The sequence below is a fragment of the Pan paniscus genome, chromosome X (assembly GCF_029289425.2).
Source record: "Pan paniscus chromosome X, NHGRI_mPanPan1-v2.0_pri, whole genome shotgun sequence".
NCBI lineage: Eukaryota > Metazoa > Chordata > Mammalia > Primates > Hominidae > Pan > Pan paniscus.
This window is the reverse complement of record NC_073272.2, coordinates 140,227,110-140,250,520: the sequence shown is the minus strand read 5'-3', so window position 1 is coordinate 140,250,520 and position 23,411 is coordinate 140,227,110. Positions and strand designations below refer to the sequence as shown.

General features: G+C 36.1%; 1 pseudogene; it reads left to right on the top strand.

Moving 5' to 3' along the window:
• Positions 1 to 1,785: 1,785 nt before the first annotated feature.
• On the top strand, positions 1,786 to 22,937 carry LOC129395365 (cerebellar degeneration-related antigen 1-like; annotated as a pseudogene).
• The last annotated feature ends 474 nt before the right edge of the window (positions 22,938 to 23,411 follow it).

Sequence of the window (23,411 nt, the reverse complement as noted above, 5' to 3'; positions counted from 1 at the left end):
CCACCCAGATATCATCTTGAATTGTAGCTCCCTTAATTCCCATGTGTTGTGGGAAGGACCCTTTGGGAGATAATTGAATCATGAGGGTGGTTCCCCCATACTGTTCTTGTAATAGTGAACAAGTCTCATGAGATCTGATGGTTTTATAAGGGGAAACCCCTTTCGCTTGGTTCTCATTCTCTCTTGCCGCCACCACATAAGAAGTGCCTTTCGCCTTCCACCATGATTGTGAGGCCTCCCCAGCTACATGGAACTGTGAGACCATTAAACCTTTCTTTCTTTATAAATTACCCAGTCTCGGGTATGTCTTTTATCAGCAGTGTTAAAATGAACTAATACATGCAATAAGGGAGACGACTTAGTGGTCACAAGGAAAACATATTGTCTCAATAATTACTGTTAATGTGGCTATGAAATTAAGAAAACTAAGTAAATTTTTAAAACTAAGAAAATTAAGTAAAGGTCCTAAAATATAAATGCATAGTGTAAACAACAAAATTATTTTAAAATCTAGAAAAAGGTCAGTGATTCAGCAAGAATTCAGCTTTTTTGTTCCAAAAGAGCTCCACCTCGTGAGGATAGTATTGCTTGCAGCTGTTCTCTCTATTAGGAACTTTGCAGGCAGAGTCATCTGAAGAAGGTGTTAGGGGAAGAAGTGAAAGTACTGAAAATACAAAGTATGCTAAAGACTTCATCTTGTTGGGTAGAAGCATCATAGAAAGCTGATTAGTTCGTGATACCAGTAAGAAAATGTACATTTTTTCAGTGCCTACAGTTCTTGGGCCCCATTCCTAGTTTCATTCCAGGACAGGAAGGGCCACACTGACTGAAATGAAAGCAAAGGCCCTGTTGGAATCTCAGTCCTGGAGAAACTGATAGAAACTTCCAGAGGAGCTCAAGATCATGAAATAAATGCTAGCATGGTCAAACCAGCTCTCAAAGAAGTGAAAGATTGACTTTCCTCTGGTAGGGGGGATTCAAAAAGTGCATAAACTGGGGAAAATATTTAAATTGAGGTGGTGGTGACCAACACTGCTACTAAGGTAGAAGCGTAAGGGAAATTCTGGTTTGGGGTGAGGGGTTAATATCAATCTCAAAGTTATTAGTTTGGTGAAAAAGTAATTGTGATTTTTGCCATTTCTTTTAATAGCAAAAACCACAATTAAATTACTTTTGCACCAACCTAATAAATAATTTTAATATATGGTCAAAATGTCTCTTTTCAATCAAAATAAAATGTTTGAAGGTTTCAGGGTCAAAAATAAAGTTTGTTCCCACAGTTTTGTAACCAGACTATTTCTCCTTCCTGAAGATGTAGGCGTTCCCTGATGGAAAACTATTGGAACAGAATAACAAATCTTCTGAGAGAGGTATGGTTGGGTAGGACTCTGAGAAAACAGAAAAAGTTTAGAGAGCAACATAAATGAAAGTAAAGGAGGGAACAGATACTGATGCATGTGGTAGTGAGAAAACCAGTCTGACTAGAGTAGATAACCCATGGGCAAGTAGAGAACAAAGATGATTATGTAGGGAAGGTCATGGGCACTTGGAGGGCACATGTGGATGTTTAGATTTAATGATGAAACTTGAATTGTATGTTTTTGAGTGATATGAAAAAATGATATTTAAAGAGATTAATCTGGTAGCAATAAACAGGATGGGCAGTAGTGAGAAACTGAGAGATTTGTGGAAGGACCTAAAATTTGGATGACGATAGCCCAAGCAAGGGGAATGAGATTGGTGACAAAGGAACAAATACTAGACACATTAAAAAGCAGATGTTTCTTTCCTCTTTTTTTATTACAAAAATATTACATACTTCAAAAGTTCCAATTGCACAAAAGTATATAAAGTAAAAAATAAATATGTATGTATATATGTACCTATTTGAGCATAATCACTATTAGAAGTGATATTTCGAACTTCTAAACCAGCATAGGAAGAAGTACATATACTTTGACAAATCTATCAAGACTTTAAAAAGACAGAAAAATTAATGAATATTACCAAATTATAATAAATATGAAAGGTTTAATTGTGAAATATTAAGGTAGACATTGCGAGATCAAGTAAAAAAACTCATCACATGCAGTCTTGAAAAGATATACCCAAACCAAAACAACAGAGAAAAGCTGAAAATACTGGTATGAATATAGTAGGCAAATGGTAACAAAAATAAAGTAGAGGTAGCATAGAAGAGTCAAAACAAAAATCATTAAATGAATCAAGGAAGGTATCTTTTTGAATTAATATACATTGTGAACTAATACAATCCAATAAGATAATATCATAAAAAAAACCCTGAAAAGCAATTTCAAATATGTCAAGCCAAAAAAGTTAGAAATAGGAGACTGTAATAAAACCATGAAGTGAGACATTTTATATATTTTTATTAGAAAATTTAGATAAATCAGACAAAAATAGAAAATTTGAATAACAATGAACTAATTTGACTTAATTTGTAGAAGCATGATATAATATTTACTGCAACAAAAAATATGTATTTTCTCCAATTGTTCATGGAATATTTATAAAAATTTCATATAGAATACAAAGAAAATATTCCAAGAGGTATAACTCATGCAAGAAACATTCTCCATCCATGAGATAGTATAAGTAGTAATTAAGGGAAAAAGGGATAGGAAGCAAAACATCAACTAAAACCTAACCACACTGAAATATATACACTTCTAAATAACTCTTGGATTAAACAGGAAAACAAAGCTTTAAATATGAGGTGACAAAAAAACAAACAAAGAAACATGAAAATGCTGAAAACTATGGGATACAATCAAACATGTATTTAGAGGAAATTTTCTAACTTAAATGCACTAAACAGAAAAGAAAGAATTAAAAGTAAACTAAACATTACCTAGAGAATCTAGAAAGAGATCAAACAGAACTAAAGAATGTAAAAAGAAGGAATTTACAAAAGCAGAAAGTGATATTTGAAAACACTTGGTATTTTAAAAAAATAGATAACTGAAAATAAAATATACAAATCTAAGGAAAGTCCTACCAGAGAAAATAAAAAAGCATATAGCCACATATATGCAAATTAAGGCACATTGGGAAATATTATGTGTAATTTCCAATCAATACATTTGAAAATCCAGATGAAATGGACAGTTTTGACAAAATTGACTCCAGAAGAGGAGAAAATCTTGGATAAAATAATCATACAAGAAATGGAAAGATTTAAATTTCTAGGCCCCAAGCATGTACTAGGACAAAACAGTTATATTGGTGAGTGTTACCAATTGTTTAAGGAACAGCTTGTGTCTAAGTTATTTACATTGTGGAAAAAGAAAAATCTTTATTCACAAAAATATCATAATCCTAATATCAAATCAGGAAATGGGTATCGCAGAAAGGAAAACAATAAATAAGAGTTTCCCAACAAGTGTACCTCAGCACACTGGTGTCCTGCGAATGGGTTGTATGTGTACTGTAATCTTTATGTCCTAAGACGTTGGGTCAACCAGGCAGATCCTGTGAAGCCAAGTTGCCTTTGCCCTGAGCAATCTTGTCTATTTACCCCAGGGTGCCATGATGTGAAAGAGGTAATAGGGCACTTCTATAGGCATTTGTTCACATAGAGTTTTATATCCTAAATAAAATAATGACATACCAAAACACCACTACCAAATCAGTTTTATTCCAGGAATCTAAGAATAGCTCAACATTATGTAATTAACTACATTAATGGATTAAAGAGAATAACCATATCATCACCTTGATATCAGCTTGTCAGATGCCAGAAAAGGCATCTTGATTGATAACATTCTGTATCCATCCCTGATAAAATTATAAGTCAATCAAGAACAGAAGGGCATTTCCATAACTTGAAAAGGGGCATTTATCAGAAACAATGGCAATTATAATATTTAAACAATGAGGCATTTCTATTAGAGCCAAAAACAGAAGGTTGCCTGCTCTTTATTAACCAACATCAATCTGCATTGTCCTGGAAGTTATAAAGTCTTTACCAATGTGCTAAAAAAAAAAATAGATACAAACATTAGCAAGGAAAAGACAAAAGTTTTATTATTTGCAAATGGCATGATTGTGTATCTAAGAAATCAAGATAATCAAATGAAAATAAAAACTACTGTTAGAGCTAGGAATAGAGTTCAATATGATACCTGGATACAAGATAAATATTAAATAGCTTTTCTATGCACTAATGATAATGAATTTTTAAAATGCAATATCATTCACGTAAGAGGAATTAAAACTATAAACAAATAAGCCTAACAATTATTTTAATATCTAAATGGAGACTACAATAAATTTAAATAAATTGAGACAGATCCCTCGTTACTAGATGCAAAACCCACTATCATAAAGATGGCAGTTCTTGACATGTTACTCAAAAGGTCTGAAGCATTTCCAAGGGATTAATTTTTTATGGGCATTCATGAGTTAATTTTAAAATTAATCTGGAAAAATGGGATGCACAAGAATAGTGAAAAATTCTGAAAAAAATAATAATGTAGGGGAAGCAGTCCCATCATATGTCAAAACATAATGCTACAGTAATTAAAGCAGTGAGGTACTAGCTCAGTACTAGAGAAATATTATCAGTTGAACAGAAAAGAAACATAAAAAAACCCCATATAGTTCATGATAAAAAGAGAATTTCAAATCAGTATGGAAATAATTCAATTGAATAAGTAAGTTGAAAAAACGGACTCTCTCTTCTGAAAAAAATAAGCTTAGATTCCTACTCTGTACCATGGAAACACTTATAAAAGAAAAGCCAATTCTACATAGAGTACTAAGCAATAAGAACGTACAAAATATTGGAAGAACCAGGCACACTGGCCCACACCTGTAGTCCCAGCTACTCGGGAGGCTGAGGCAAGAAGATCTCTTTGGCCCAAGAGTTCAAGACCAGTGTGGACAACACAGAAAGACCATATCTCAAAAAGTATATTTTTTGATTAGAAGAATATATAGGAGAATACTTTTATAATCTTGGGAGTGCAGAAGCCTATCTAAATATGAAACAAAAACAAGAAATTATAAAAGATTAAAATGTTTGTCTATTTACATAATTAAATCTTCTTTATGGTAATTAGCACCATAAATAAATTTAAAAGACAAATGATAAACATTTGCAATATACACCAGACAAAAGGATATCAGCTCCAATATCCAGAGATCTACAAATTAATAATAAAAAAAGACAAATGACACAACAAAAGAATAGGTAAAGGACACAAACAAGCAATTTCTTACAGAAGAAATAAAAATAGCTAGTAAATGTATGAAAAGTTGCTTAACTTTACAAATTATTAGAGAAAAATAATTTAAAGGAATGAGATTAGATTTTCCATCCAAAATATTGACAAAAGTCAAAAATAATAGCATTCAGCATGGCAGGAGGGCAATTTAGCTCAAACATGTTGATCCAGAAATTTTATTTCTCAGGTACTAGCTCTTTAAAATCCTTGTAAAAGTGCAAAAAATTGTAAAGATGCTTTATATATCATTATCTATATTAGCAACAAACTGTTAACAACCAAAAGATCTATCATGTGGAAAGAATTAAATAAATAATAGATTGTAAAGATGCTTTATATAGCATTATCTATAATAGCTACAAACTGTTAACAACCTAAAGATCTAATGTGGAAATAATTGAATAAATAATATAGTACACCCTACTCTGAAATTTCCTGTAGCTGTTTTATAAAATGACTTTCTACAGAGCAGGAGAAAAGCAAGTTGTAGAATATATGTATAGGATGTTAATTTAATGTTAATAATAATATTATTATTCTATTATTATAACATTTAATGTTAATAATAACATATCAACACTTTTCTTCTCACTCCGTTACGTATTTTCATTTTCTAAAACACATGAGAATACATTCAAGTAAATAAAAAAAAGTATGAGGAAGGTAACAAAACAAAGAGTCATGGCTATCTCTGGGAGATAGATAGGATTAGGAGAAGGATATTTTCACTTTTTACTTTATACACTACTGCTTTTTTTTACTTTTTACTACAAACATATATTACTTTTATAACAAAAAATAAGCCCACCCTATAAAACACACACACACACATATATATATACACATATATGTGTATATATATGTATATATATTCCATATATATGTGTATATATATGGAATATGCATATATGGAATATACATATATACATATATGTGTATATATGGAATATAGATACATATATGTGTATATATGGAATATAGATACATATATGTGTATATATGGAATATACGTATATACATATATATGTGTATATATGGAAACAGAAAAAAAGTGATTTGAAATCTGACTACACAGAAGCAACTATTAACATATCAACACTTTTCTTTAACCTCCCTGTTATGTATTTTCAACATATTTTGGATCATGCGCTATGTAATTTTGAGCTTGTTTTTCAATAAATATAATATTGTATTTTCCTATATCAATAAAAACACATTAACATAAAGTTTAAATATATTTTAATTTTGAAAATAACACATGTTCAAAATAGAACATTTCGAGAACAAAGAACCAAAAGAGAATAAAAATCCCATGTAGTCTTACTACCCACAGATAAATTACTTTAAAAAATAATGAAAGACAAATGTACAGAAAGGGATTAATAATCCTTAGATTGTGCACAGTGTCTCATTGATTCATGCAAGGCCCTCTTTTATTTTTACTCATTAACTTGCCTTTTTATTTAATGTTAATAATAATCATAAAATTATTAAATAATAATGGGATTTCAATTACATAATGACACCAACCACTACCCAACACACGAGTACTAGAATGTTAACCATAATATGAATTCATGTACATTGTCCTCCCATATTCTGACCCTCTTTCCTCAACCCCAGTGACCATCATCTTCAATTTTAAATTTTTTTTGCTTTTTAATAAATTATTTGTATGCTATGTGTATGTAGCCCTAAATAATATAGTGCTTAGTTTTACCTGTTTTTGAATAATATAAAAAGGATATCCTACTATATGTAGTCTTTTGAGACTTGATATCTTAATATTCTAGAAGTAAAATCTACCCATATTGTTATGTGTAGCTGTAGAACATTCATATAATGACTATATAATATTTTACGTGAAATATACCATGATTTATCCATTTTCTTTTTGGGACTTTTACTACTAACATTTTAGTGTATATCTTCTAGTTATTTTCCTGAAAGTATTTAGTTTTCCTTCTATGAAACATGAACATTATACATATTTTTTGTGACCTATTTCTCTCACTGATGATACCTTATGAACATATTCCCATTTTGGTAAATATTCTTCCATGGTATAAATTTAAATGACCGCACAGTATTCCATTAGATAGTTACAATATAATTTTCTAACCACCCCAACTGTTAGACACATGATTGCTTGTAATTTTTTTGCTGTGATAAACATTATGATGCACATGGTCTTGTTTGGCTCAGCAACTCTCCTTTTAGAAATTTATCCTAAGTAATACCCAAACACATCTGCACACAAATATGTACAGGAACACCAGGTAGAATGACACAGTTTGTGTTCTTCACACCTTACATAAAGTATGTGCTGATCACAGAAGTTTTTATAATACAAGAAAATTGGAAGGAACTTAATGCTCACCAATAGGCGATGGAGTAAGTAAATTATATATTAAAATTATTACATAGCTGCACAGTTACTGACATAGACAGTTGTTCACAATTTATTAAGTGTAAGAAAGAAATAGGTTAAATTGCAGTATGATTACATTTTGTACAAGAAAATATGCTAGTAAAAGTGTCTACAAGAGCATACACGAAAATCCTTACAGTGATTATCTCTAGATACTGAAATTATTTGAGAATTTGTTTTTTTTCACTTTGCTAACATATATTTTGAAGTGTTTCCAACAGTAAAACTTGATTCCATGTACAAGAAAAAAGATGAATAGTTTTGTGCACAATTGTTTAAATATTTTTCCTGAATAGAAAATACCTGTACATTGTAAGAACTTAAAAATAAAAGAATATATAGAAGAAAATAAAATCATACATAATCCAACCCATCCAGTAATAATTAGTTTACAGTCCCCAATACATTTACTTCTAGTCATTTGTCACTGATTATATATTTTAAAATAGTTGCCATCACACTTTATGTAACCTTGTATGCTGATTTTTCACTTAACTTATAAAATGAATATGCCATAGCATTTTAATGGAAGAATATTCCATCATAGGTACATGGCACATTTACTTAATCATTCCCTGAATGTTAGACTAAGGTTTTTCTGTTTTTCACTATACCAAATAACTATGTGAGGAGTATCTTTGTGTGTGAGTTATCCACATTTTAGATAATTTCCTTGGACAGATTCCTTGAAGTGGAATATACTAAACCAAAAAGTACATTTTTATATCCCTTGATATAAATTTTCAAATAGTACTTCATATATATTTTAAGGCAAAATGAGTAGCAGGGAAAATAAAGAGGTCAAAACAGCTGGGTCCCATGGCTATTGTTAGCACTCAGATTAGTAAAACTGATACACAAAAAATCTGTTTTATTTAAGTCACAAGGCTATATTGTGAGAACCAAATGAGAATATAGATTCTTCAGAGTCACAATAAATATTACTTCTTTAGGAATGCTTTCCTTGATTTTCCAGACTCTCAGTTACTTTTTCTTCATGGCCTTAACAATTGATAAATAATTTTCCAATTATCTGTATGTTGTTTCCCACAGACGATTTTAAGCTTTATCAAAACATGCCTGGCATACAGTTAGCGCTCAATAAATATTTGTTGAATGAATGAATGAATGAATGAGGTGACAGCATTTTGTAAAGTATAAATCATTAGACATTCAGAAGGTATTTCTATTTTAATTGGCATTATCATTGTTCCTTTTTGTTATCATATAGAGGATTTTAAATCTTTAGAGAGTCCCTGCCTAACTGTAAAAATTTAATTATGTGGTTTTCATGCTTTTCATGCCAGCCAGAAGCATGGGTAGCAACATTGCTGAAGGCACCTGGTGGGAGCTGAGACTTAGAGAACCAACTACTTGGTTCTCCAGATCAGCATGCTGGGATTTAAGGAGTTGCAGCTACCATTAGTCGGATACAAGGCAGTGGCCAGGAACCCAGGAGGTTGCGATATTTGAAGCAGGTAGATGCTGGAGGTTAGAAACAAACTAATGGTAAGTGCTCCACATAGTAAGGTGCAAACTGGACAAAAGTCAGTAAAAGGGGATTCAAATAGATAGAAGAGTTAAATTCCAAGCACCAGTACTCGAAGCATGGAGCTATGAATATGATTCTGAAGCAAAGGGTAATTGAACTCAGTGCTTCCTTATATTCTTCCTGCCAAAACTGAAAATGGTATCAGAAAGTGTTTGCACCTACTTCCATATACAGGTCCAAGGGAATGGCAGTAGCTGGTTGGGGAATAAAAGCTGTGCATACAAACAGACTCTGGCAGTGACAGGATCAAGCGAGACCATTTGTATACGGGATTGTATAATATTGTACACAAAATGTGGAAGCAATCAACCTTTGGATCACATCATTCTATCATGATTTTAAACAGCAGATATTATAGCATAGTGGTTACAATCATGGACTCTCACAACAGGCTAGCCGGGTTTAAATCTGGCTCCATTATTTAGTAGTTGTGTCCTGTGGACAAAATTCACTTCACCTCTGTGCCAGTTTCCTCATCTGTAAAATAGGGATAATGATGGTACCTAGCTTCAATGGGTTGTTGTGAAGATTAAATAGATTAAATGAGTTAATGCATGTAAGGATCTGAGAACAGTGCCTGGATGTAGCAAATGCTATGTTAAGTGTTGTTGTTGTTGTTGTTGTTGCTATTATTATTATTATTATATTATTATTCTTTGGTCATGTAAGACCAATGATAAAAATTAATATCATTTAAAATGGACAAATAATGTTAACTTTACCTAAAATACCAGTCTTAAACAGGAATTTTTCTCATTAAATAAAAATTTCACTTAGACCTAAACATAGTCAACTGTATAAAAACCGTAAGCACTAGTGAAGTAGTAAAATTTATTGCAGCAGTCCTATCTGTTTATTCTGCAGAAGTTTTATTATGGACATTATTTTTAAAAGTTGTAGAGATTAAACACACATTTCCTAATAGTAAAAAACACAAACTGCAGTACTGTTGGTTCATAAGATCTGGTGTATAAGGAGGAATGTCCCATTAAATGTTTTTGAAGCTAATTCAACTAGAAGCAGAAATAGTTGAGTTGGAAGATTTTTCTGTAGAGTGATTTTAACATGGGAAGGCTCAGACAGGGGAAGCCTAGATTTGAAAAGGCCTGGACCTGGGGAAAGGTTGGAAGATCTGGACTATAGAACATGTTAGAATACCTGGATATTGCAGACACTGGAAGACCTGAATGTCAGAAGATCAGCACACTGGAGACGTTGGAAGACATGGATATTGAGCCAGTTGATGGAAGACTGGGTAGTTGTTGGAAGACATGAAGATGCTGGAAGACGTAGAGATGCTGGAAGACGTGGAGATGTTGGAAGACGAGCAGATGCTGGAAGCCCTGGAGATGCTGGAAGACCTGGAGATATAGGAAGACATGGATTTGTTGGAAGACGTAGCTTAGTTGGAAGACATATATTTTCTGGAAGACGTGGATTTTCTGGAAGACATGGCTTGGTTGGAAGACATGGATTTTCTGGAAGACGTACCTTTGTTGGAAGACGTACCTTTGTTGGAAGACGTACCTTTGTTGGAAGACACACCTTTGTTGGAAGACACACCTTTGTTGGAAGACACAAGTAGGCTGGAAGACATTAATTTGATGGAAGACATGGCTTTGTTGGAAGACGTGGATTTGCTGGAAGACACGGATTTCCTGGAAGACCTGGATTTTTCGGAAGCTATGGATTTGACGGAAGACAAGGATTTTCTGGAAGACGTGGATAGTCTGGAAGACATGGCTTTGTTGGAAGACGTGGACTTGCTGGAAGACACGGATTTCCTGGAAGACCCGGATTTTTTGGAAGCTATAGATTTGAGGGAAGACAAGGATTTTCTGGAAGACATGGATAGTCTGGAAGACCTGGAGGCCATTGGAAGATGTGGATTTTCTGGAAGACATGGCTTTTTTGGAAGACGTAGATTTTCAGGAAGACCCAAATTATCCGGAAGACCTGGATTGTTGGGAAGACGTGGATTTTCTGGAAGACTGGGAGGTTACTGGAAGACGTGGATCTTCTGGAAGACATGGATTTTCTGGAAGACGTGGATCTTCAGGAAGACATATATTGGCTGGAAGACCTGGATTTTTTCCGGAAGATGTGGATTGACTGGAAGACCTGGATTTGGTGGAAGACATAGATTTTTCTGGAAGACACTGACTGGAAGACCTGGATTTCTTTCTGGAAGACACTGATTGACTGGAAGACCTGGATTTCTTTCTGGAAGACACTGATTGACTGGAAGATCTAGATTTTTCTGGAAGAACTAGATTTACTGGAAGACTTGGATTTGGTGGAAGACACAGATTTTTCTGGAAGACATGGATTAGCTGGAAGATCTGTATTTGATGGAAGACCTTGAAATTATTGGAAGACATGGATTTCCTGGAAGACGTGGATTTTCCTGGAAGATCTGGATTTGGTGGAAGACCTATAATTGCTGGAAGACTGGATTTGCTGGAAGACTTGATTTACTGGAAGACTTGGAGCTTCTTGGAAGACATGGATTGTCCGGAAGACATGGATTGTCTGGAAGATGTGGATTTTCTGGAAGCTCAGGATTATCCGGAAGACCTTGAGATTATTGGAAGACTTGAAGTCGCTGGAAGACCCGGAGTTGTTGGAAGACCTTGACACTGGCGCCATCGGAAACCCTGGACATTGGAAACATTGTAAGCACAGGATATTGGAGATATTGCAAGCCTTGGATTTTGAAGACATTGGTTACTCTGGACATTGATATTTCTGGAGGCCCTGGACATTGGGATATTGAATATTGGAAGTCATAGACACTGAAATCTCTGGAAATTAGAGATATTGTAAGTCCTGTACCTTGGAACTCCTAAATACTGGCAGATATAAACAACAGCAGATGTAGACATTTATAAATCCTAAAATGAGAAGCCCTGGATATTGGGAGACATTGGTAAGCATGGATATTGACATATTTATGTCAAAAGACAGTTTGGAAGAATTAAATTTTAAAGATGCTGGATGTCAAGAATACTGGCAGCCTGGACAATATGAGACCAGGATATTAAGAGGTCTATTCATTCAGACGTTGAGGATATTGATGTATCTGAAAGTTCTTGCAGGTATTTAAAGACTTGGGCATTGGAGGAATTGGCGATAAAAATACACCGTAAAACTAGAATGTAGGAGACATTTAAAAATGTAAAAACTGAATGGTGTAAGTGCTGGAAAACATTGAAGAATCTAGACTTAAACACTATGAAATACATAGCCTCTAGAAGACCTGTATATAGGAGACATTGGAGGATTAGGACCATGGAAGACTTGTAATTTAGAACTCTGGATTCTGAAAGACAAGACCTGGACTTTGAAGATGGGTTGTTGGAGATATTAGAAGACCTAAATTTTTAATGACTTGAATACTGGGAAGTTTAGAAAACAAGGGCATTGGAGATGCTGCAGGACAGGGACTGGAACACACGGATGTTATAATATTGGGAAGATCTGGTAATTAAAGATGTTGGAAGCTGTGGAGCTTAGAAGACTTGAGTTAGAGAAACTGAAGAACAGAAAGGCTTAATCTTAATGGTATTGGAAAGTCATGCTGAAAGATAGTAGCAATATTCAAAGAGTTGTGTATTAGGGCCTAGATATTAAATTAAAAGACATCATGAGACTACCCTTATAGTCTTTAATACTATTTCATCTCTTCTGCTAAAAAGCAAAACACAAGGAAATAGCATTCTAGGAAGGTGAGAAAGAGAAGGCAGGGAAATTCAAGAAAAAGCAAATAGTTTGAATGGGTTGGAAGCTATCTTCATAGTCTCAATGAACTGGCCTTATTGGTTAACAAGATGGGAATGGGAAATTATCAAAGAATAAGCAGTATCTAGGTCGAGAGAACTGCTTGGCTTTAGATCAGGGATCAACAAACATTTTCTGTAAAGGTTCAGAAGTAAATATTTAAGGCTTTACAGGTTACATTGTCTCTGTTGCAACTACTCAACTCTGCCATTGTAGTGCAGTCACAGACAGTTAAGTAAATGAATGGGGATGGCTGTGCTGCATTAAAACTTTACTTAAAAAAAATGGTTGGGCTGCATTTGGCCCAAGGGCCTTAGTTTGCTATGCCCTGCTCTAACGCCAAATCAAGGATATGGTAAAGTTAAGTACATTCCAGGCTAGCATTCACATATGAGAACAAGCAGAGAAAATTGAAGCCGAATGGTAAATAACAATATCATGTGCTGTAATGATAGGAGATGAAACTGGCAAGAACCTAAGAATTTAGATCTCTAGGCAATTGTTTGGACAATTGCCCAAACAGGGAGCCTTGTATTCAGAGCCAAAATTAAATGGGTTGCATTCAGGGGCCCAACCAACAGGGCTGAGGATCAATGAGGATGTCCTAATTTAATTAAATAGGCTGGAAGCTTAAGTAAATTAGAGAAGAAACCCACCCTACAGACTGGACATATATGGAGGGGAACAGGAAAAAGATTATAGCTTGGTAGGCTCTTCTCAGGCACCCTGGCTTCAGGTAATACATGTAATTTCTTAAGTGACAAAGACCTTAAGTGACAAGCTTCAGGGATTAGACTTGAGCTATGCGCTGAAGGCCCTTAGTACTTAGATAAGGCTGAGGAAGTCAGGAACTATCACATACATTACATGAAAGAGAACACTGGCATACAAAACTGGGAAAGTACACTGGAACTACGCCATGCATGATTTAAAGATCAAGTAGTGGAATATATAGACAATGGGTGGTTATTAAACGTCTATGAACGAGGAGGTATTGGAATCAGAACCGTACATAAGGAAAGCCAGTTGAGCAGCAAGGTGCTGAATAGCAAAGACTACTAGATACATACAGTAGAACACCTAATACCCCAAGCTAAAACACTTAAAGGGTTGGGATGTGAGGCTAATACAGTTATGCAGGTAAGTGGTAGTGGGGGCTAGAATTAAGGCAGTGATATTTCTGTCACTCAGCAGACACAGCATCAGTTATGATGAATACTTAAGATTCTGAATAACACTATTTTAAACTTCTTGAATGCCATCATAGAATACATGAAATTCAAAGAAGTTCAGAAGCCAGCTGTGAGGAATTTTCCTTGCCTAGTAAGATTACGTAGACTTACACAAATTCTCTCAAAAGGCAGCTGAGCTAATATTTTGGTGGTCAAGCAAAGCAGGTCCTATTTAGCTTTATCTTTACTCCTATATCACAGTTACCTAATTTTCTTTAAAGTGGAAACAAGTGGATGGATTATTTTCTAGAGAATAAGAACTCATCCATGTCCAAAACAGATTACCTCTAGTCACTACACAAATAAATGTCAGTAATGATAACCACATTATAGCATAAAGAATCACTGCAGATCAGGGAGTAACTTACAGACAAGGAAATTATTGTTTCATGTATCCCTCATCAGCAAACAAAAAGAAATACTAAAACTCATTTTTAAACTTCCTTCTCTCATCTTAAAACCATCATGCATACCTTAATTTGAGGGAAATTAAGTATCAAAGTGTGAAAATTTTGCAAAGATAGGCGCAAACTCTCATATTCTGGTTGCATAATGCTTATTCATGTTATAATAATAATAATAATCACAACAATTTATTGAGCGCTTACTATGTGCCAGGCACTGTACTAAGCATTTCATATAATCTTATAGCAATCCTATAATGCAGGTATTTTGACTGCATTTTACAGATCAGAAACTGAAGTCTGGAATGGTTAAGAAATATGCCCACATTCACACAGCTGGTAATTGGTAGAGGCAGGATTTGAAAGCAGATCCGTGTGATTACAAAACCTTGCCTCCGTGCTGATTCTCCACAACCCAATAACCCAGGGGTTGTACTGCCAGGACTAAGCACCACTCACCCAAAACGAGGGTGCCCCCAGCCCAGAGCAGACAAGAAGTCAGTGGCAAAGCTCTCACTTTAAGTCCCATTTTCTTATCATTGTGACACTCACCATACCACTGCCAAGTAGTCAAGAACCAATTCTAGGTGTTTGCAAAGATGAGTTAATTATATCTTTGGCTTTACGTAGCAATGCAAGAAAGATGAAATGCAGTGTCTCAAACACAATAGATTCATACTTAATTTCTCAATATTTGTTATTTATGCTAATGATACTAATTCTTTCATCTATTTTCTATTTGATTTTATAGTTCCCAGTAATATATACACTCTGTTCATAGTACATCATATTTCTGAATTCTTAAGCAACCATAACACACTGACATCAAAGGCCATTAAAAGGTAATAATACTATGTAAAGTTCAGTAATCAATGCATTTCACATCATAAACCTTGTTCACGCAAGCTTTTAGACTATATATACTGTCAAAACCCTTTATTAGCATTCGGGTGGTAGAAGCTATGTAATCCAAATGTGTAATTTAAAGAGCTTTCTCTGCATTTTGAACTTAAAAGATTTTAAACAAAAAGTTCTTTTTAAATGTAATACAAGTTTCCTAACATATTCTTCACATCTCATCAGCCTGGGCTGCCCTTTCTCCCCACCCCTCCTTTTTTTTCTTTTTGCCACAGTGGTTAAACATGTCTATAAAGAACGAAATTTCCATGCACTTTGTAATACTGAGCTCAAGAATTTACCCAAGCCATTTGACAACAGATTCTCTCCACTCAAACTGTGCCTAAAACATACTAAAAGAAACCTCAGCTTTGATATTTGGGGGACTTTTCTTAAAGAAGAAAAAAACACCCATTTACATGGCAGTGTTGTCATTAACTTCTATTTCTACCTTTAGCGTATAGCAAACTTTCTCATCCTCCTACAAGTTTTGCTGACTTGTTCAACTCAACCACAGTAAAATGTTCTTTGACTCTCATCAGTGATACTTCTTAGGTTCTTTTAACTGGATATTGTCTTAAACAATAATTAGATTTATCTCAATATTTTATTTCAAATGACCTGGGCCCTAGATAAATGTTTCCATACATCAAGCCAAAGTCAAAGTATTTCTATGACAACTAAGATCATATAATAGTCAATTTCTCATTTCATTATTTATATTAAGAGTTCCTAGTTGATGCAATTCAATTTATTTTATTTCTCTAATTCTGGTCAAAATAAATAAAAAAATGGCCAAGGTAGTAATCTCAGTAAATGGTAAAATTATCAAAACAGTTCTTTTTTTTTTCTTTCTTTCTTTGTTTGTTTAGACAGAGTCTCATCCTGTTGCCAGGCTGGAGTGCAGTGGTGCGATCTTGGCTCACTGCAACCTCTGCCTCCCAGGTTCAAGTGATTCTCCTGCCTCAGACTTACGAGTAGCTGGAGTTACAGGCATGCACCACCACGCCCAGCTAATTTTTATATTTTTAGTAGAGATGGGGTTTCACCATGTTGGCCAGGATGGTCTCGATCTCTTGACCTCGTGATCTGCCCGCCTCGGCCTCCCAAAGTGCTGGGATTACAGGCGTGAGCCACCACGCCCAGCCAAAACAGCTCATTCTTTAAAGTCATATAGAACCACTGATTATACTGAGGAAAAGATCATTGATTTAAAAATATTTACCTGTAGATGTGACTAAGAAGAAGCAAATGACCTATGAAAACTTAAAGCATTCACCATACAGAGTTCTCTGTTTTGGTTTATGGAAACAATAGATACAAAATATTAGCATTTTACACACAATATCTGTGCGTTATTTTTCCCAAAACCTATAACCCAGAGGGGAAATAAAAACAATTATCATAGAAAAAGAAACTCCCAGTAGGTACTGCCTCTCTTTCCTTTCAGAGAGTTGGTGTTTATATTTGCCTTGTTTCTATGGCATTATGCCCTACTTCCTTTTCTGGGAGGGACTAAAACATGGTAAAACTTGAACCATGGGCACAATTACACAATGCAATAATAATCCTATTTACTTTGGTCTCTATGAAAAAGTTTAGATATTCTCAAAATCAACCATTGTGGTTGATGCACCTTTCTCTCAAGGTAATGTCAGAGATAGAAAGACTTTAGACACCAAGTGGTCTTATTCTCTCATTTGAAAGACAAAGGCAGGAGTGACTTGAATAAGACCATTCATTGAACTAGTGGCAGAACAAACACTTTGAATCAAGGTTTCCTAGTTCCTGGGCCCACTACCATTTACATTTTCTATCATAATTTTCCCTAGCTTTAGAGCGGCAGTTTGAAAACCATGGCTATATAAAGAAACGCTGAAGGAAATTTTGAAATATACAGATTGTGGCCCTATCCCTGATTCAGCAGGTCTTTGTGCAGTTCCTGGAAATCTATATTTTTCAACGCTTTCTATCATTACTCTGATACACAGTCAGTGTTGAGAACAACTGTGGTTTAGATCAAGAGCGTAAGCTCTCCTGGAACTGTGGCGAATCCTAGATCCACAGCATCCTACAATGGGTTTTCAACCCTCATCTTCCTCATTTGACCATGTTGAAGAATATCTGTAGTCTCAACCATAACCATGCAAGCAAGCCCTTTTTAAAATTATTATTAAGTTCCAAGATACATGTGCAGAACGTGCAGGTTTGTTACATAATGATACATGTGCCATGGTGGTTCGCTGCACCCATCAACCCTTCATCTAGGTTTTAAGCCCCGTATGCATTAGGTATTTGTCCTAATGCTCTCCCTCCCCTTGCCCCCCACCCCCCAACAGGCCCCTGTGTGTGTTGTTCCCCTCCCAGTGTCCATGTGTTCTCATTGTTCAACTCCCACTTATGAGTAAGAAGAACATGTGGTGTTTGGTTCTCTGTTCCTGTGTTAGTTTGCTGAGAATGATGGCTTCCAGCTTCATCCATGTACCCACAAAGGGCATGATCTCAATTCTTTTTTATGGCTGCAGTATATTCCATGTTGTATATGTGCCACATTTTCTTTATCCAGTCTATCATTGATGGGCATTCGGGTTGGTTCCAAGTCTTTGCTATTGTAAATAGTGCTGCAACAAACATACGTGTGCATGTCTTTATAATAGAATAATCTATAATCTTTTGGGTATATACCTAGTAATGGGATGGCTGGGTCAAATGGTATTTCTGGTTCTAGATCCTTGAGGAATGGCCACACTGTCTTCCACAGTGGTTAAACTAATTTACACTCCCACCAACAGTGTAAAAACGTTCCTATTCTCCACATCCTCTCCAGCATCTATCCTTTCCTGACTTTTTAATAATCGCCATTCTGACTGGCCTAACGCGCGGTGGATGCGGACAGGCCAGCGCGCGACACCCCCGGAGTGGGTGGTCACGCGCGGGCTGGGGTAACGAGGACCCCGGCGGGTGGCGGGAGGAAGGAAGGAAGAGGGACAGCGCCGGACGTGCGGGTCCAACGGCCCCCTGAGCACGCCGGCAGACAAACCCTTGTGTGGAGGGCTCACTTTTAATAGATGGCAACGAGGAATCTGCTCTGCTACTCACGAAACCCTGACCCAGAAACAGGTTGCCTAGGAATGGTTTAGCGCCAGGTTCTTCACGAACGTGTCATGCATGATGCGCGGCGAGGGGGTGGCTGCCTTTCTGGCCGAGGCCAATTTTCCAGGATGAGGGGCTCTCCGCACCGGATCCCAGTCTGGCTCTCATTGTGGTTTTGATTGGCATTTCTCTAATGATCAGTGATGATGAGCTTTTTTTCATGTTTGTTGGCTGCGTAAGTGTCTTCTTTTGAGAAGTGTCTGTTCATATCATTTGCCCACTTTTTGATGGGGTTGTTTTTTCTTGTAAATTTGTTGAAGTTCCTTGCAGATTGTGGATATTAGACCTTTGTCAGATGGGTAGATTGCAAAATTTTTCTCCCATTCTTTAGGTTGCCTGTTCATTCTGATGCTAGTTTCATTTGCTGTGCAGAAGCCCTTTTAAACTTTTTTTTTTTTCCTTTTCCTTCAAAATATCAAACTCACATATAGTTCACAGACTGAGGAGAAAGTTACTGGACTCCCTCATGCCAAATTTCACGTTTGAGTGGGCTTGTTTCCTGCTTCCTACAAAACCAAATTCAATTTACTCTCTGATGTCAGTTTTTGACACAGCTGTTTAAAGCATTTTTTTTCATTACTGTACATACATTTCCTCATTCCAGGTTGTCTTTATGCTTTCTCAAGTTATATAAAGTCTCTTTTTGGCAAGCACATGCCAATGAATTATCTTTCTTCTTTTCTCTATTCAGGTTTTCTGTGCATCATTATCAGATATAATGATGAGGCCAGTGCTGTGAATCCGGCACAAACAGCAATTAAGACAGAAACAACAGCGATGTTATTTGGACTTCCTCTCTAGTCCCCAGAATAACTGTCCAACTGAGTTCAAAATGGACATCAGTTGGGAATGTGTAAAGCAGCCAAAAGAACAGGCAGGTTCAGCCTATGCCTTTGCCCAAAATTCTTAGAACAAGATAACAGCGTCATATCTCTGGCTTTGTGGGTTTTTTTTCCTCTGTTAAATCTGCCTGGAAAATTCCAAACATCCAAAATTAAAACAACCATGACAATAACTTTTGTAACACAATTGAATCGAATGAAGTAAATATATGGAATTATGAAAGGAATTTAAAAACAATCTGAGAATGAAGTCTCCATCACCATCAGAGAACAGGAGGTAATAATATCCATTTTTTGGAGGATATTCAATTCTTCAAATCACTGAGGAGGCCAGATATGAGAACAGAAAGAATCTATGAAAATGAACTCTAGCAGCTGTTCCTCCTTGATTAGCTACCAAAGGAAATCTGGAAATTTAACATAAATATACTGCTTTTCAGGATCAGCCAATAGCTAACATATACAATTGCTGGAAAAGAAATTAATTTAACTTATACCAAACTAATCCTTTCTGGTGAGATCACAAGTTAGGCTTAATCAGAATTAAAACAAATTTCAGGAGTACAAAATCAAATTATCCAGCCAAGTACAGTAGCAGCCCACTCCTTAAATGCTATAGTTGAGTTCCCGAAACTCTCAGAGTACCCATGTTGGAGGAATTTAAGATCTTTTAGGAAAAAATGAGGCAGGGACATGAGTATTATGAAAGCCTAGACAATTAGTTTGTTCACCAAACTAAAACAATAAAATAAATATCATTGATATTTTATATTAACAAGAGTGGATATCAGGCAATTAACTTCCTTTGTGATCTCAAGATGAAGATGATAATGGATCAATGAAAATGCTTGGTCGTAACAATAGTAACAGGGAAAGAATAGAGAAAATTGCATTTCGTCTGAAGAGATGTAAGCTCAGTCTTCTGCTCCTCTTTCATCCCCAGCACACAAATCACCATATCATCAGAGCCATCAGAGTCTGAATCCCAAGGTTTAACTATCTGTGTGTGGCGTTTCTACTTCCTGTTTTCCTGTTTGCAGAACGGGTTTGAATGACATGGCTTAATGTCAACCTCTTCTCCCCTGTCAAGTAAGCAGAGAGAAAATACTTATCGGTGTTTGTTTGGAGGTTTATTACTACTGCTTTATAGGATTGTAAGTAATCATCTAAGCCTTACCTGAAAGTCAATATGTAGCCCACCAAAGGATCTCTTTCTTTTGAATCATTGTGACAATTTCATTTGTGGAGTAGATACTTGAACATTCTTAGAGTTCTGGATGTTAACCTATGCTGGCTTCTTTTATTGCCTTTTTATGTGATCACATCTCCAAAATATTTCTCAACTATCTTTTGAAGGTGAGAGTCTAACAATTCAGTACTGTCACTTAACTCAATGTCTTCAAGGCCTTCACTATTCAAATGGTTTGCAGATGTTACAATATTTTCAATTTCCTCTACCACTGGAAGGAAACCTTCCGAATCAGTCACAACCTCATTCCAAAATTTCTGCCAGACTTCATTAAGTGTTGATTGTTTTATTTGTCTCACTGATTCTTCTACACCTGTTAAAGCATTACAAACGGAGAAATGTTGCCAAGCCACTTTCATGGTAAAGTTCTGGTGTCTCTGATAAGATCTTCAGGTAGTCAAAATACATGCAGAGCATAGTACATCACTAGCACTCTCAGATGCAAGAGTTGAAGGAGTGGAGTCGTACTGGGGGTAATGGAGATGACTTGAACACAAGGAGCAGCATTTATGACTGCATTTTTGTCTGTAGGAGCAGTGTCCAGAATCACAACACTGTGAAGTCAAGATTTTTTTTTCATTTAAATGTTATTTAACCTCAGAACAAAACACTTCAAAGACCAGTTCAAAAAGAGTTTCTCAGTGATCCATATTTCATGGTTTCCCTTCATGTACACAGAAAAGTGTTTCTGGCTTTCTCTTTAAAGAAGGTAACAATTTTGGAATCTGTAAAGCAACATGGGTTTAATCAGAACACACTGGAACAAAGCAGAACTTTGAGTTTGTCTTTTCCAGGCTTGAAGCCTCTGGTCCTTTTCTCATGCTTTGCAATAGATGTGCAAGTAGGCGTTTGCTTCCAGAGTTTCAGCAGCACTGACAACCTGCTCAGGCAAATTGCCATTGTCCTCAATCGTCGTCTTCAGGTATTCAGGATACTCTCCAGCAGCTCCTTAATCTGCTTCCTCTGACAGTCACTTCTCCACTTCTTTTCATTACAGGCCACAGCTTCGCTTCTCTTCTCTTCTTTCTTCTCTTCTCTTTTCTCTTCTCTTCTTTTCTTTTTTTGAGAAAGAGCTTTGCTCTCGTCACCCAGGCTGGAGTGCGATGGCACGATCTCAGCTCACTGCAACCTCTGCCTCCTAGGTTCAAGCGATTCTCCTGCCTCAGCCTCCTGAGTAGCTGAGATTACAGGCACCCGCCACCATGCCTGGCTAATTTTTGTATTTTTAGTAGAGACAAGGTTTCACCATGTTGGCCAGGCTAGTTGCAAACTCCAGACCTCAAGTGATCCACCCACCTGGCATTTCTTAAACCTACCCAACCACCCATTACTTGCAATGAATTTTATAACTTTCCATCCAGATTGAAATTTAAATTTGCATTTTTGTGATGCTCACTGGCAGATTTCACACACAGAAAGAGACCTATTCAACCTTCTCTGTTTTAGAAGCCACAAGTGCAAATCTCTTTATATTTTCCCTATTGTGGCATTTTGAGTAGTGTACGATTTTCTCAATGATTCTTGTGTGCCCCCGATTCACTGGCCCCAACTGCTTTCTCAATTTTCTTTATTGTATGATGTGTAGGTTCATTAACACCAAAAATATGCCCTAGGAAGTGTTGCTTTCACCATTATCAAGCATTTGAAGAACTTTCATTGTGTTCGCTATTAACATAAACTTTCTTGCCCTCTTTACTCTTCTTGCATCTCTATCATCCCTCTCCTTGTTCTTTTGCTTGCATGCCATTCTCACCCCTAACTCACGCATATTTACAATGACTGAAAGTTGTATATCAATGAGAGTACACAATATTAATTTGTAATACTTAAGAACCAAATGATAAAATTCATAAGACAAATAAAAAGGCTAACCAGTTTTTGTATGACAACACGTGTGTGATCAATGGCTGCAGAGGCAACAATAACAAGCAGAAGAACAAGAGTAGAAACAAGTAACCCAAATGTTGGTCTTCTCACAGGAGGTAGCAAGAAACAGGATGGTGACTTGAACTTGCATATCGTTCCAAAGCTCTCAAAGGCGCGGACTTAGGGAAACTCAAATTTTGTATGATGGTGACTTGGAGTTGTGAAGCGATCGTGGAACTCAGGAGTCAAGGTCAGGCTATCAGGCTGAGGTGAGAAGCACACCATCTAGGAAAAAGCAAACATAAAAATAGGAAATGAGGTCAGGAACAGAGGCAATCTAAATGAGTAGCTTATAAATTTGGAGTAATAAAAATATATGCCAGGGCCGGGCATGGTGGCTCACGCCTGTAATCCCGGCACTTTGGGTGGCTGAGGCAGGGGGATCACGAGGTCAGGAGTTTGAGACCAGCCTGGCCAATGTGGTGAAACCCCGTCTCTACTAAAAATGCAAAAAATTAGCTGGGCATGGTGGCACATGCCTATAATCCCAGCTACTTGGGAGGCTGAGGCAGGAGAATCACTTGAACCCAAGGGGCAGAGGTTGCAGTGAGCCGAGATCACACCACTGCACTCCAGCCTGGGTGACAGAGTAAGATTCCGTCTCAAAAAAAAAAAAAAAAAAGTATATATATATATATATATATATATATATACACATACATATATATGTGTGTGTGTGTGTATATATATATACAC